Below are 14,845 nucleotides of genomic sequence, written 5' to 3'. Positions count from 1 at the left end.
GTGCTCAATCTAAAGCACACACATTTGTATGTTCTGTATGTAGAGAATTCTGCATATAAAGATTGTTCAAGTCTACAAAAATATGTACAGAAACACAAATATACTTTGTGTAAAGAAAACTGATGCCTCTGTCAAATACAGGAAATAGAAAGGAAAACTTTTGTGAAAATATTTTTACAAAAAACAGAGGAAAGAAATTTGCTGAGGCTGCCTGCATCTCGCCACCTAGCTGGGTCTGGCCACAGCGCCTCATCACATGCAGAAGAAGCATGCATCCATTGACCTGACGGTCACACAGTTTCAACCGTTATGCTGCAAATAATTTTTATTGCATTTGCTTAATTTTATTGAATATTCTTTAGAAACTGTTTTTTTTTTTTTTGTCCCTCTGAGGTAGGGGGTGAACTAAAAAGTCATTCACTTAATTCACGTTTTTTAAGGTTACAAGGCGACACAAATATATTGTTAGAGAACATTTGTTTGAACTCATCGCCAGAAGTAACCATCAATTTTTCACATTTGATCCAGAAAAACTCAAGGCTAGGAGTGTGGAGCCGGGTTTCCTGAATATGTCCTTTTGAAAAAACTGGACTTAAGCCTCTGTTTCTTTCTAACTTTACCAAACTTCAGCTTTTTTTCCCATTTAAAAAAAAAGTTATGTCGATTGGGACATTCTGGCTATGAGTTGATCATTTCTGAACAACAGCCCATAATTCAGCTATGGCTGAGAGGAAAAGCTGTTGTCAGAAGGTGGTGTGTTCAATCCTAGCCAATGGGTTCAATCCTAGCCCTGCTTATCATGTTGATTTATCCAAGAGTGTATTGTGCTGCTTGTTACAGTTTGTATCAACACACTAAAATGACACATAAAGCAAAAAATGTGTTTTAGCAATTGAAAAAAACATAGGATACTATATAAATGATAAAAGTGTGCAAAGTAGTTGCAGTTTTCTCAAATGTGAAATGTAAATGAGGTGTGTCAGTGTGAGTACAATATGTGAGAAATGGTAAAGAGTAAAACAATACATTTTGGTACAAAAATAAACGTTGAAGCTGCGAGTTCTCTGCTCGCCAGTGGTGAGGTGTTGCACAGAGTTATCGCTTTTGGCAGGAAGGATGTCCTGTATCGGTCCTTGTGACAATTAAGCTGAATCAGGCTGTTCGAAAAAGAGGTCTGCTCTCTGTCCAGTAGCTGTGGAGGATGCACTTTATGCATCTCTTGTATCTTCTCTTGCACTTAATATGTCGCTGCTGCTATAGTGTACTGCCATGTGGTAAATACTTGTGTGTGCTGCTCTTTCCCTTTTGCATATCATGTATTTATTTTTTGTTATGTTTACAAATGTCATGTTCTTATATGTTGTATGTCAGGGACTACGGATGGAAATTAGCACAAAGCTAAAATCCGGCATATTTACACTTGAAGCATTATTTGTCTAAAGTGTTCATTAATGTGTTGTATGTTTTGTAATAATGGACCAAGAGTCTCTTTAAATAAAGATGATGATGATTAATGTGCATTGTCCCTATTCAAATAAACGATTAATTGAAAAAAAAAGAAGAGGTGCAATTCTAGAACTGTTGTGGAATGATGAACGATATTTCAGGTCTTCCTTCTTCTAAAGCATTTAAAAAACATGTTATAATGCAAAAATATTTAACAAACACTTAAGCTGCATGGCCTGACTGTGGTTGTCCAATACTGCAATAAAAAACCTTGGACAATTAAAAGTGCATGATGTGGCATTTTGTTTTACAATCAATATAATCCAAATTGTTTAAATACAATGTATCAACCTGTACAGGTTGGACCTATTTCTACATCTGGCAAAAAGACAAATAAGTGTGGTGCGCCCTATTTTCACTGCCTCAATGAACCTTTACCTACTCTTGATATGCCTGCAGGCAAACACACATTCACTCAAACACGCACACACCATGCTCTTTCCTTATTTGTAAGTTTTCACCACTGAGTTGCATGCTGTGCTCTCTGGCAAACTCAAATCTAGATAGTGGGCTGATAATATTGAAACTTGAAATGGAGTTTAAGCACATTTATCCATTTTCTAATACACCCATGCAATTGGCAAAGTGTATTGTTGGTTCATCAAGAGTAGAAGATGTAAGCATTTCCTTGTTTTGTAACCCTTAATCTTGCCACACTGCCATTTGTCAATGAACAGTCACTTGTATTGCATCACTGTGGGCATGGTTAAGGTCAAAGAGAGACTGGTTGGCAAGTGTTCAAGGAAAGTGGTTTTACACTAGTAGTAGTTTTCACATCACACCGTCTTGCTTTCCATATAGCACCATCTCTTACACTTTGCCATGCTGTGTAAGATATGGTGCTATATTAGGGTTATAATTAGGGTTACATGGGGACAACAAGATATTGTTAAAGAACATTTGTCTGAACTCATCACAGTGAATGATCAGCACATCTGGAGCATGTCAATAGAATAAACTGGACTTCAGCCTCCGTTGCTTTCACACTGACTTTCCATTTCTGTTTTTTACACCACAATTACCACAGCCTTGTTAGTTCCATAAGATATGACATCCATTTACCCCGTTACAACTTCTTAACTGCGAACTGAAGAGGCAAAGCAAACCCGCACATATATAAAACATGTCTCTCCGAAATTCACTTTGCAATGCTGGGAATCAAACCACAAACCTTCTGACTCGTAGACATCCACTTACCCTTTGAGTCAAAGCATCCTGGACATGTTTTTGTATAATTTTACCAGCTGCTATTCTACGGATATTATGGGTTAGGGTTATAAGAGAACTTGGAGATATTGTAAAATAAAAATAAAATTAATGGCACATGGCCTTCTGTGGTAAGTTTTTGGGTGGTAGGAGTTTATAATTGGCAGTCCACAGTTTGTGCTATGCAGAATGAAAGGCATATTGTTGCAGAACTTGGTTAGCAATTGTTCTTTGTTCGCATTGATTGATCTGCTCAACCTGAGCTGAACTGCTCTCATGTTCCTCCTCACTCTTGCTCTTTTTCTCCCTTGTTACCTAATTATGCTCCCAAAATATCTAGCTTTTACACTTCATCATTGCATCATTAGTTTCCCACAAGTCTCTGGGGTGTGATTCTGCGGAAGAATGAAAGGTGTGACCTTTGACCTTTCAGTCTAAACATATCTTCTTAAATTCTCCCAGTGGGTTATCTGCCTCTGAGGGTGGCTGTACTACAGGAGAATCAGCTGGGATTTCATCATCTCAGTTGGTTCTCTCTGCATCAAAAACACCTCAAGTGTTATTGTGGAAGCATGTGAGGGCCATGTGAATGTATGTGTGTCTTCATACACGCTCCCCTGCATTCCTGTATGTTTACGTTGCTTAGTGATTGCACCTGTGTATAGGATCTGCACTCTCGGGAGAAGTGTTGGCAGGCTTGTCAGGTATCTGGAGCCGGGTTACAGAGAGTTCTTGCTTTCATAAGTTGTGTGCTTTTTTGATCCAGGTACTCACTCATGTGAACATGTATAGAGTATCTGTCCATGTGCCTGCACTCTGCATGGTATTCAGATTTCAAGAGATGTGTTGAGGCAAAACACCTTTAGTTCTGATTGTGCCTTTTGTTCTTGTTGTTTCAATATTAGGACATATGCTTTTGGTTTGTGCAAAATAAAAGTGAAAGCTTTTTGACTGGGCATAACGAAAGAAAGAAACACTAATATTTCCCTCACAACACATTTATGTTTACTTGGAGATTTGAATATCTTCTGCAAAGTTTCTTCTAAGCACAAAGAGATCTTTCTCTGGATTGCGTTAACCCACTGGGAGAAAATAAGTCACTGAAGCAATAGGAACAATCAGGATAAAAATGGTATCTTTCAGACTGCAAACGAGAAACAAAATGTGGGGCGAGAGTAAAAGAGGAAGGCTGATTAAATAAAAGGAGAAGGAAGGGATCGGAAACTAAACTTATTATTACTTTTTCTGTCAGTGAAACGTTACCTAAGCTGTAAAATGAAAGTACAGTGAACATTGAGATAATTCAATCGTGTTTAGGTCTAACATTGTTTAAATGGTTTATTTGTAATGAGTGGAAATAGATGTATGAGTTTGCAGGGGTTATTCAATGGCTATTCAAATGTTCCTCAAGTGTGTGTATTTTAAAGATATATATTTGTATACAACCTTAACCTAGTACCTTTACCTTGCTGTAAGAATAATAAGACTGAAAGTGTCATTTCCATTTGATCCGACATTATCTTATAGATTTGTATTGTGCCTTGCATATACCAGGGATGAAAAGACACTTGTTCTGTATCTTTTTAATAGTTACACTGCATGTATTTTACTAGCAAAATATATAACACTGCATGGTGCCATGTTAAAAACAAAAGGACACCTTGAACCGTAGCTAGAGCTATCGTTTTAAACCAAAACATGGATTGGTTTTAGTTTGATAGAATCACAAAACAAATACTTCTGTTTTCGCTCGATATCAGGGGACGTCACTAGTGAAGAGCAGAGATACCAGTTACAGTTCATCTCATAACACATGACCATCAAATGACCTTGACACTGTCCTGTGCTTTAATTGGCTGATGTGTATCTAGGTAGAAATGCAGTAAGAGGAATGCTTACTCCCTTTTGAATGTGTTATCTCCTGTAGGGTTTTCCTCTAAAAAAGACTGTTCTCCTATCACCACTAATCATACATCATGACGCAAACTCCCTCTTCATATCCCCGACCTTTGCGTTCGTAGAATCAGCACTTGCTACTGCAACATAACACCATGTTATAATGTTTTTGCTCCGTGTACTTTAAATATGCTGTGTCCGTGAGGCAAAGAACACATCTGTTCTGAAACACAAGGTTTGTTAACACATTTCTCTGGCCATCTGGATGCACTGAGGTGCGAACATGGGTTTCATTGTAGTTGTGTATGTGCAGAAATGCATTGTGGTAAAACACTTTCTTGAGTAATACTTGCAACAATAGTCATCTATCAAATAAAATGCAATTATTGCTTTTTGATTGTAAGAATTTGCAGCTTCTCTCTATTTTATAATATGTTATTGTAAATGGAAGAGTTTGGGGTTTTGGACTGGTGGTTGAACAAAATAAAACATTTGAAGATGAATGTCACCTTACTCTCAGTGCTTGTGAGGGCCTGTTTGTTTTAATAAGGTTCATTGGGTTAATTATTTTTGATTTAACTAACAATGTATCCAATAATCAGAGAAAAGTTGACTTATTTAATAACAACAATAATTATAAGTTGTAGATCTACTGTTTTCAGAAAAGAAATCAACAAATAATAAATGAATACACAATGAACTGTTCTCTCTAGACACGTGTGTGACGGTGACTTTCACTTTCAGCGCACATGCTTTTTTAAACTGCTAAAGTGTTAAATCAGTTGCCATCAATACAACCTGTCATTGTGAAAGTTGTCTTAGCTGATATTATCCCTCGAAGCCTACAGGAAGTCACTACTTTTTGAAAAAGAAGAATTGAAAGATTCTGTACCGACTGGTAGTGTCAGTATTTCTGAACAGTTGTAGTCTGATGCAATAACCCTGCACAGCTTATGGCTTTAGATAGTTAGTTGATACTGATCTGAACAGAAATGTTTGTTTGCTGACTGTATTTCATTGTGGTGTCGCAGAGAATGAAGGTGTGTCTAATAGCAAAGCCCTCACCATAGCTCATATACAATGCAGGGTCAAGATAACATTAACACCTCACAATGTAATATACATGTATGTGGGATTGCATCATCCACAATACGGCTTCAACAAATCAGATCAGAGATTAATCAACACCTTTTAGACACAGCAAAGAATATTATAAATTCACAACGTTTAGATTTACTGAATTTACATAGAATAGGTATTCTATACGTTTAATACATCGTAGTATTTGCCATTTTCAGGGATATTGCAATCATACTCAGATTGTATTTCAATAGCAAAGTAGGGTTTGCATTGCTTTTTATTTTCATAAAGAATGCCCCATATTCTAAAAAAACATTCAATCTTGCTTCAGTGGAGCAAATCTTCATTTTGTCCACCATGCTGCCATCTAGTGGTCTCAGTGTGACTATCCAACCGAGTAGATGTGTGTTTTCTGATCTGGGCCAAACAAATTGGATTCATAATGTATGGCTTACATTACATACCGTTTATATCATATCTGAGGCTGAGGACGAACCCTTGCAGTAAATCTATTCTGTAATATCTCCTAGCCCTCTGTGTGACATTGCCAATAAGATGGAGAATTGGTGATCTGATGTATGAGTGGCAAAGGTGAATGTATTGTTTTAACCAAGAGGGCACAGCTGCAGTCACAGAGTTGTGGCGTGGAAAGTGGAAATGTGACCTATTGGTTTAGAGCGGATAAAAACACATTCCCCCTGACCTTTCCGCTTCATTACCCGCCATGATACCTCATAAATTGAAGGGAATACAGTGCTGGTGTCACGACAGAAGCACGGAGGCTTTTTCTCTCCATTTCTCTCTCACTTGTGTGAGTGTGGTTGACTTTTTGTTGAATGTGTTTCGTGACATTGTAGATGTGTAGACCACATTTTAAATCACCATTATCTTAAATGACATGGGTGATAACTAAAGTATATAAGTAATACCCTAAATAAAAAAAACAATTGTCCATGGCTATATAACAATGATATACAATATGTGAATATGATGAAATATATTCCAATTAACAAAAAAAAGAAAGGCCATTTAATACTAAAACTATGAGGTTTAAGTCAGAATGGGGAACAGGCTTGCTGAAAAGAATATCTTGTGAATTTTGTTTTTCACGAGTCAAATCTTGAAATACTGACTACATGCTGTTTAAATAGATGTAATTATATGTGGTGCCCTCTGCTGGTTAGTTGGGTGAGACACACACACTGACAAACTGATACAGTTCAGGCAGATGATTGTGCACCAGCTCACAAACCGAATCATCAAGAATAAAACATTCAAACATTAAAATTGTCATTGTTAATTGATCAGCTTTTGGAGTCATGTCACAACATTTTGAAGAATAGGCTAAATATTTCAATTCTTACTTGTTTGTGAATTAGTGGACAAGTGCACTATTACAAATATGTAGACGTATATACACTATTTTAAGAGAGGTCATGAGTAGACTATTCCTGCCATAGGAGGCCATAAGAAATACATAAAGCATCCAACGGTGGTTTTTGCAGAGACAACATCATTACACAGAACTAAGCAAACAGCATTAGACCGCACAGCAGTGTACTACACAATATATAAATAACATTATCAACAACAAATAAAAGAAGTCATGCCTATAAATAACTACAGAGGATATATCTGAGCCGACATAGCATCTCCTGCTGAGATATATAAACCTTAATCTGTAGTCTACAAAATGCTGCTGCAACCATTAATCTCTCTCAGTCTGTGGATGTACATATGTGTGTGTGTGGGGTGTATATCTTCTGTTTCATTAACGACAGTATATGGTGACGCCTTCCAGCAGGGATTACCACACCGTGCGCTCTGGCTCTCCCGCCGTGCGCAGTAATGAAGGAGGGCCGTGGAGACTGGAGGCACAGGCGGCAGGTCTGTTTCCACCGGAGTTTACACGGCAGATGACAAATCTAGACGTGACTGTCTTACCAGAGATTAAAACTGTCTGAGAGAGAGAGGGTTGGCAGGCTTTATGCACTTGTTCCATCTACCTGCTTGTGCAATTTAACACAACAGCGCTGGCTAACAGTCCAGGAAATGAAAGAAGACTGAAGAAATTGGGTGTTTTACAGGTGTCACGCCCGTCTTCAACTATAGGGCATTTGCGAAACAAGCACCCAAAGCTGAGCAGTTAAATAGATGCTGTTTACACCCAATATTTGGAGGACCATTCTTTATCAATTTCATAGCTTTATCCAACAAAAACTGTAATTTTGAGATGATCTATCACAACCAGAAACATTAATTTATCATCTAACTTCTTTTTTTGAGATATCAAGACAACAAAACAGTGGTTCATGTAAATGAAGTTCTTTATTAATATGATGATAATTATCTTGTAGCATTTTCAAAGCAACACAGAGATACTGAAGCAGATTGGACAGGTACAGAAAATGTCAATTGCACAAACAATTTAGCGTTTGTGTCTATGATAAACAAATTAATACGATTATAAGTCTTAATGGAATCAGATATATGCTATTAAAATTGCCATTCTTTAGCAAGGCAGAAAAAGCATTTTGGATTTGCATGCATTTGTAGCTCAGGTGTGTTTTAATATCTAGTTGCAGAATGCCAGTTTAGAAATGAACAACTTAGATCTTATAGAGATCCCACAATGTGTAACTTCCACTTACAGGAGTAATAATCAAGGTTCTTGTTTTTCATTTTGCTGACATCTTTGACGCAAACTGATTATTACTGTTGTGGTTTTGGTCTTAATCCACCCATAGATCTGTTGCCAAGCGAACAGTGAGTCAACAGTGAGTTTCCTTGGATTGTTTTGTTGGTGCATTTGCTGTAGGTGGTAGATGTAGTTCTTCTGTTCAGACCTGGTTGCTAAAGCTACTAATGCTAACAGCCTTTAAAAGCATTTGAAAACACAACATGAGCAAGAAATGTGAAGCTGGCTATATGTCGAATAGTAACACTGCATGTATTGAAAGATGGTGGAGATGCTGTGTGAAAATGTTCCATAGCATTACCTTTACTCTACTGGTTAAAGGTAGACCTGCGGCCCGCTCCCCTCCAGCTCTCTGCGGATGTTCAGATCCTGTGGAGATCAGGCAGAGAGAGCAGATCTTAGAAAGATCAATACTCCTTAGTGGATTTCCTATATCAACCACAGTGAAATCCTACCATCTGTGACATATAGGTTGAGCGTATAAGTCACTGCTGGGTGGGATCCAATCCAATAAATCGCTCCCCACACCGTCTGTTCTGGTTGGGTTGGAAATGCTGTAGGCTGGGAGAGGTGGTGGAGCTACCTGCGACACCAGGTGGAGTGCTCACTTTCCTTCACCAGTCAGTTGTTTATCTCTCTGTTCACTGCTGTTCGTCTAGACAGATCAAACACAAATGTATGATTCATTTGTCATCTTATTTAAACATTATACAGATATACGCAGCAAGAAGTAACCGGGAGCAAACAATGACGACATTGTTTGAGTATCAGAGCTTCTTCCTAATTATCTAAAAACTGCAAAAGTAAAAACATCAAGTTATATTTGATCAAGTACTTACTAGCTGTCATTATTTAGCTTCCTGGAGGAATGAGGCTGGCAGGAAACAGCTAGGACTCCAGGAAGTTACTGCACCTGGCAGAAAACAATAATGTTTTATGTATAGATTTGGATTTTGCTCGAACTAAGCAAATAAGACATAAGATGTTGATACATGAGGCTTTTAGGTGGATTGCATAGCTTTGGACGGATCCAATTGAACTGTTTTCACCCGTAGCTATGCTAGCTAAGTAAAGTTCACGTTTATATTGAAAAGAAAGCAAAGTGCAAAAATGGTTCAATTACAAACTTTCTCCCTGAATTTTTTTTAAAGAAAATAATATTTTGCATTCTACATTAGTTTACATCTTCTTAGTACTTTTATTCTGAAAATGGGCATCACTTTTCAAACCCTGGCACTCAATGAAGTAAATAAGATGCAAAAGGAATGCATTAAAACAATAACATATTTATAAAAAGATGGAAAATCACTTGAAAAGCTAAACATGCAGAAAGGAGAAGATCGACAACACTGGGAAAAATAAAGAAAACCAATTAATATTAGTGTTATTACAACCGCAGACATTTGTGTGTAGTTTACATTTGTCTGTATATAATGGGTCCTTGTTTCCAAACAGCTGCTCACATTCAAAAAATAAACCTGTGCATCCCTTTTTGACCAGAGAGATGGAAAACTGAATGCCAGAATTTGAAAAACCGACTCCATATTTGCACCAGAGAAAATGGAAATTGCAACATCTGGCTTTAATAGGAGAGCATCCCAAATAAATATTTTCAGGAGGAGTAAACATGTGATCAGTGTGCCGAGAACAGAGTGACTTACAGTGGCTGAAGCTTTGATGGATACCCTGGATGATGGGAGGTGTAGGCCTGTAACCACTGCTGCTCCGATTGGAGACGAACAGCCACTGGATCTGAAAGTAGTGAACAAAAACCTGTTGATTTGCTGTCCAATAGGAAGGAAGATTTGTTTAATCAGGTCATTTATCTGTGTGAGAAATACCTCTTTGTAGGCAATACAAGCTGACAATGGTTTATTAACGAGCTGATGCTACTCCGCTTGTTTTTTTAGCAGGATGAACAAATTCAGCATGACTAAAAAAGTACAGTGAACTGGAATTGGCTGCATGCATAGAAAGCCCCATTTTAACATGCATACACTTGCTAAATTGTTACTTATTTATTTTTGTCTTGAGAGCCAAAAGCCCTTTAGTAAAGGGTTGCCAAAAGTTAGTGGGTGTAAAATGAGCTATACTTTCTATTTGCATTCACCATTTTGCAACCACAACAGTACTTATTTCAGAAACTGGGTTCAGGGCAGGAAATGAAGACTGGAAATAATAGAGTTGGAAATTCAATATGTCTTTGGTTCACTGCTCTCTTTTTAGTCCAAGTGTCATGGTGCCAGAATTTCCTTTTAGCGAAACTACAATGCAGTACTGTTGTGCATCGGAAGTCCACCACAGTACCATGATGATGAGTCTACTTTTAATATTGCTATAGACATTCAAAAATAGTTTACTATTTCACATGTCCATACATCTTACATAAGGTACATTATTTTACATGATGTATGAATTACATTTCAATCATTCGTTCTTCAATAACTACCAAATAAAAGCACATTTCATTACTCTACTTCCTGACTTCTAGCTTTGAAGTCAACGTGGCATAAGGCCAAATAAATGAAGTAACGCTTCTTCCTAAGTGGCCCTCTCCATAATATTGTGCATTTAATGCCCAAGATGCCATGTTTGTACGGCTGACATCATCATCATCATCATCATCATCATCATCAGCGTGTAAAGTATGACACTAGTGGGCGCTAAAGGTTTTGTTTTCACTGGTGATACAAAAACAGCCTACTTTAAACTTTGGTGTATGTTTTGCATGATTTGACCTTCTTTCTCAAATCTCTAATCTTACCTAACATAGCAGTTTGGGATGTATGCCACACAAAAAGGTCTTCATGCGTGCAGATGGGATTAAGATGGAAATCTTTCCATAGTTTGCTTCTGTATTTGGAGAATGTGCTGTCATCTGATGTTTGATTTTCTAGAAAAGTTAAGATGGACAGCCAGGATTTCACTTATACCACTGAACTAACATGACCCAAGTGTTAGGTAGAAGTTACACACCGTGACCATTTCTGCAGCATTTTTTTTGATTCACCCTGCCTGTGAAGGGAGCATTGTACAACTTGAAATGAAGATACACAAAAACAAACCTTAACGCTCAGGTGTAATTGTCTAACTGAGGTTGGAGCCTGGGAAAGTAGAGCCGGGTTGCTCGTCAGACTCCTGGCGGCTGACAACGGCGAACAGAGGTAAACGTCAATTAAGCCGTTACAGTAGATGACAGGCCTAAAGAAAACAGCGCTGAGAGATGCCATCTGGGGAAGCCTGTGTAAACGGAAGGTGTCTGAACACGATGCTTCAGATATTGCTCAAATGTTAGCAGCTTTAGACTTGTCAGCTTAACATGAAGAGGCATGAGGAAGACTTTAGGTAGCCTGTATGTAACCTATAGGCTTGCCTATTTATGAAATAGATGTATTATTTGTATTATCTCTCCACATTTCTTGTTGTAGTGGATTTTAAGGCATACCGGTTTCATGTGGCCAACATGCAGGCTTGGAGGTGTTTCTTACAGCTTGGTAGGTCTACTGTATTTAGCCCTAATGCCTAATCATGCCACTTGAATGGCATTTTTATCCAGGTAGTTTGAGTTTACAAGCTCTTATTCTGCAGCAGCCCACCACACAGAAACCTAGCTCCAGTAGTGGATTGATTTTACTGCAGAGTGCATTTTCACAGCTTTTGTTTCTGTTTGAAATGCTTTATGTAATCCAGTAATGGACCTCAGAGTGCAAAATGGCAAGAGATGCCTCCAAACATTTACATTTCAGTTCTTCAACAGGCGCTACAGATCATGACCTACAAAGGGTTCAGTAGTAGAAAGTACAACAAGCTGACAGATAAACTGTATTCTTTAGAGATTTTATATATTTTAAGATACGGGTCTTCTACCCAATAAATGCATAGGTCTCTCCTGGCAGATCATACCTCACTTCAAATTTCAAGGTCCATGAGATTGTGCTACTGATCTTTTCAGCATGCTTAATGTGTAGAAATTGATTTGGAAGGAGAACATCTCTGATCTGTGGTTTTTTTCATCCTTCTTTAATAGAACTTCAGAGAGCAGGAAGTGTGTGCGTCATGAAATCCGCCCTGGTTATCTGCTTTCACACGCTCTGGCCAGCCGCCTGCCCTCAAACAGCACCAAGCCTCCAGTATGAGAGGGACTGACACAACTTCATAAAAGTAGATCCACCCACATCATATGTGCAACAGACACCAGTGATGAGCCTGTTTGAATGTCTCTTTTCGCCTATTCTTCAGCATGCAGACAAAAATGAACACAATCAAGTCAATGTTCTCACACAGCCTGAGACAAATGCATATACTTCTTCACACTTTGCTCCGTGCAAACACGTGAATACAATTGCAGTGTATCAAAAGTCAATAAATGTACTTGGCATCATTTTTCTGACCCACACAGATGTTTTTAAGCTGATGTGAGGTGTTTAGAGCTCAGCTGAGATGGACGGTGGTGCATCTTGTTATGCAGAACTTCTCGGGCCTTAGGTGAGGGTGAGAATGTGTGAGGTCACACCATGTGACCTTTAGCTGAAGCCGCTGGGCCGCCATTGGTCCAGAGCCAAACCCCCAAACCCTCAAGCACCCCCCTCCCCCAGACCCACAGCAGCACTAAGAGCTCAGACAAGTTGTGTGTTTGCAAGTAGACTCTTCTCTATCCTACATGTATTCTAATCGCATATATCGTGTTTAGTAGAATAACATGACATACACTGCTCAAAGCATATGTTAGAAATAACAGAGCAAGTACAAGGTGTTTTCTTTAGACATGCAGATAATTAAAAAGCAAATATACCTGCCTGTGTCACAGACTGTCTTATAGATACAATTGTTGCTTAGCAACCTAAACATTACTGAATTTCCCTTTTCTATATAAATAAAGTTTGATTTTATTTCTAGTCAGTCAGGATCTTTCCATTTTGAAAGCTGCCTGGTCTTAACCCCTAAGTCCTGCTGTGATTTAATTGTGGCTGTTGCATCACTGAAAAACTATTGATCAGAACCACCATGCATACTCTGAAAAATCCGAAATCTGTCTTCCTTTCCGATAACCATAACACACAGCTCACACACTTTCTGCTGCACATCTTGAGATACAAACACGACCAAATACTAAACTCGTTTTAATAAAAGCTTGTTTAATATCCTCTTTAGAAGTTAATTCTGGATTTGCATAGTCTTGAAGAGCACGCATGCAAAACAACACGTTTTCATATAGCTGATATATGCAATTATAAATTAGGTAATTATAAATGAAGCTTAAATAATGTTCGTGTGTGAATTACATGCAATGACTTACTGTTTACCTGCTAAATTAATTACCCTGCATTTGGTTTTAAAACAATTATTAAGAAGTATCCCACTTTTCGTTAATATTCTGTTCCCCCTTGGTTGAAATGCTGCAATGAAACATGCAAACAAACGTGTTTATTTTTCATAAGAAATGCAATATTTGATTTTCTGGCCTCATTAGAAAACACGCTCCCTGAAAGCTCGCAGCAGCGTTATTACCAAACTCCCAGCCTGCGCTGCATGCATATTGAGAGACTGTTAATTATTTAGATTGGAGGTGTAGCGATCCATGTTTGGATATTTGCACTTGCTCGCTTTCTATTTGAATTCCCACAGGAGAGCTGTGTCTCCTCGGTGTGTTACTCCGCATTCGGATTGTTTTCTCAGCTGGCGGAACGAATCTCACATTAAGATGTAGTAGTGTGCTTTTAGGTGTCCGAAAACGGAAGCAGGGAAAATATGATTTTAGCTCAAACGGAGATTGTTTGTTGAAATATGAACTACATATTTGTTAAGTTCATTCACTATATTTCTCAGCTAATATTATGCATGGTTATTATTAATTTTTTCCTGCTTTAAAATGAGTTTGGTTTGACGCATAAATGACACTGCAGCGTCTGAATTTAGAATATTACTTTCAACTAAAAACGTGAGCAGAATTTAAGTAGCCATGGTGTAAAACAATGCCGATTTTGTGACATTTCTCTGCGAAAATCTATAACATAAGTGAACATGCAGCTGTAAAGCTAAAAAGCATGCTGTTTTCCATGTCAACTTGAATACGCTCTTACCTTGTGCAGGCTGGAGAGAGGCTAAAGGTCTGCTGTCCTGCGCGCCGTTTCAGCCAAATGAACACTTCCCTCCTCTCTTCAGGTCATCCTCTGTCCACATGTTGATTGTGTGGATGTGTATTAGGAATGCAGACTTGCGTATTCGTCTCAGCAGCAGCCGAGACTTATCCCCTTCAGCTGATTATTACTCCTCGTCAGCGACTCCATCAAAAGGTGACACTTATTTTTTAGCGAGAAAGTCTAATTGTGTAGTTAGAGTTCAATAGTTCAGGCTGCAGGATGTGCACTGCAGCTCGGATTTATTTGTATTAATGGATGTAAAATCCATGAAGAATGCTCTTGTGTTTATTTATTCTTTTGTTGCAAAAACATTTGGACT

The 14,845-nt window shown here is 38.2% G+C and overlaps 1 long non-coding RNA gene across 3 annotated transcripts; it reads right to left on the bottom strand.

The window, feature by feature from the left end:
• Positions 1-7,997: 7,997 nt before the first annotated feature.
• Positions 7,998-14,529, bottom strand: LOC117553621. 3 transcript variants are annotated; one of them, XR_004570171.1, is made up of 5 exons: positions 14,467-14,529; positions 10,048-10,138; positions 9,226-9,299; positions 8,842-9,041; positions 7,998-8,755 (listed from the first exon to the last, which is right to left on the bottom strand). It is a non-coding gene; the product is annotated as an uncharacterized LOC117553621 (long non-coding RNA). The 3 variants fall into 3 exon arrangements; XR_004570170.1 differs by adding an exon at positions 11,452-11,531 and having other exon boundaries at positions 7,998-9,041; positions 14,467-14,515; XR_004570169.1 differs by having other exon boundaries at positions 7,998-9,041.
• Positions 14,530-14,845: the final 316 nt, after the last annotated feature.

This window comes from Gymnodraco acuticeps, unplaced genomic scaffold (assembly GCF_902827175.1).
Source record: "Gymnodraco acuticeps unplaced genomic scaffold, fGymAcu1.1, whole genome shotgun sequence".
NCBI classification, from domain to species: Eukaryota; Metazoa; Chordata; class Actinopteri; order Perciformes; family Bathydraconidae; genus Gymnodraco; species Gymnodraco acuticeps.
This window is presented reverse-complemented; position numbering and strand designations above follow the sequence as displayed.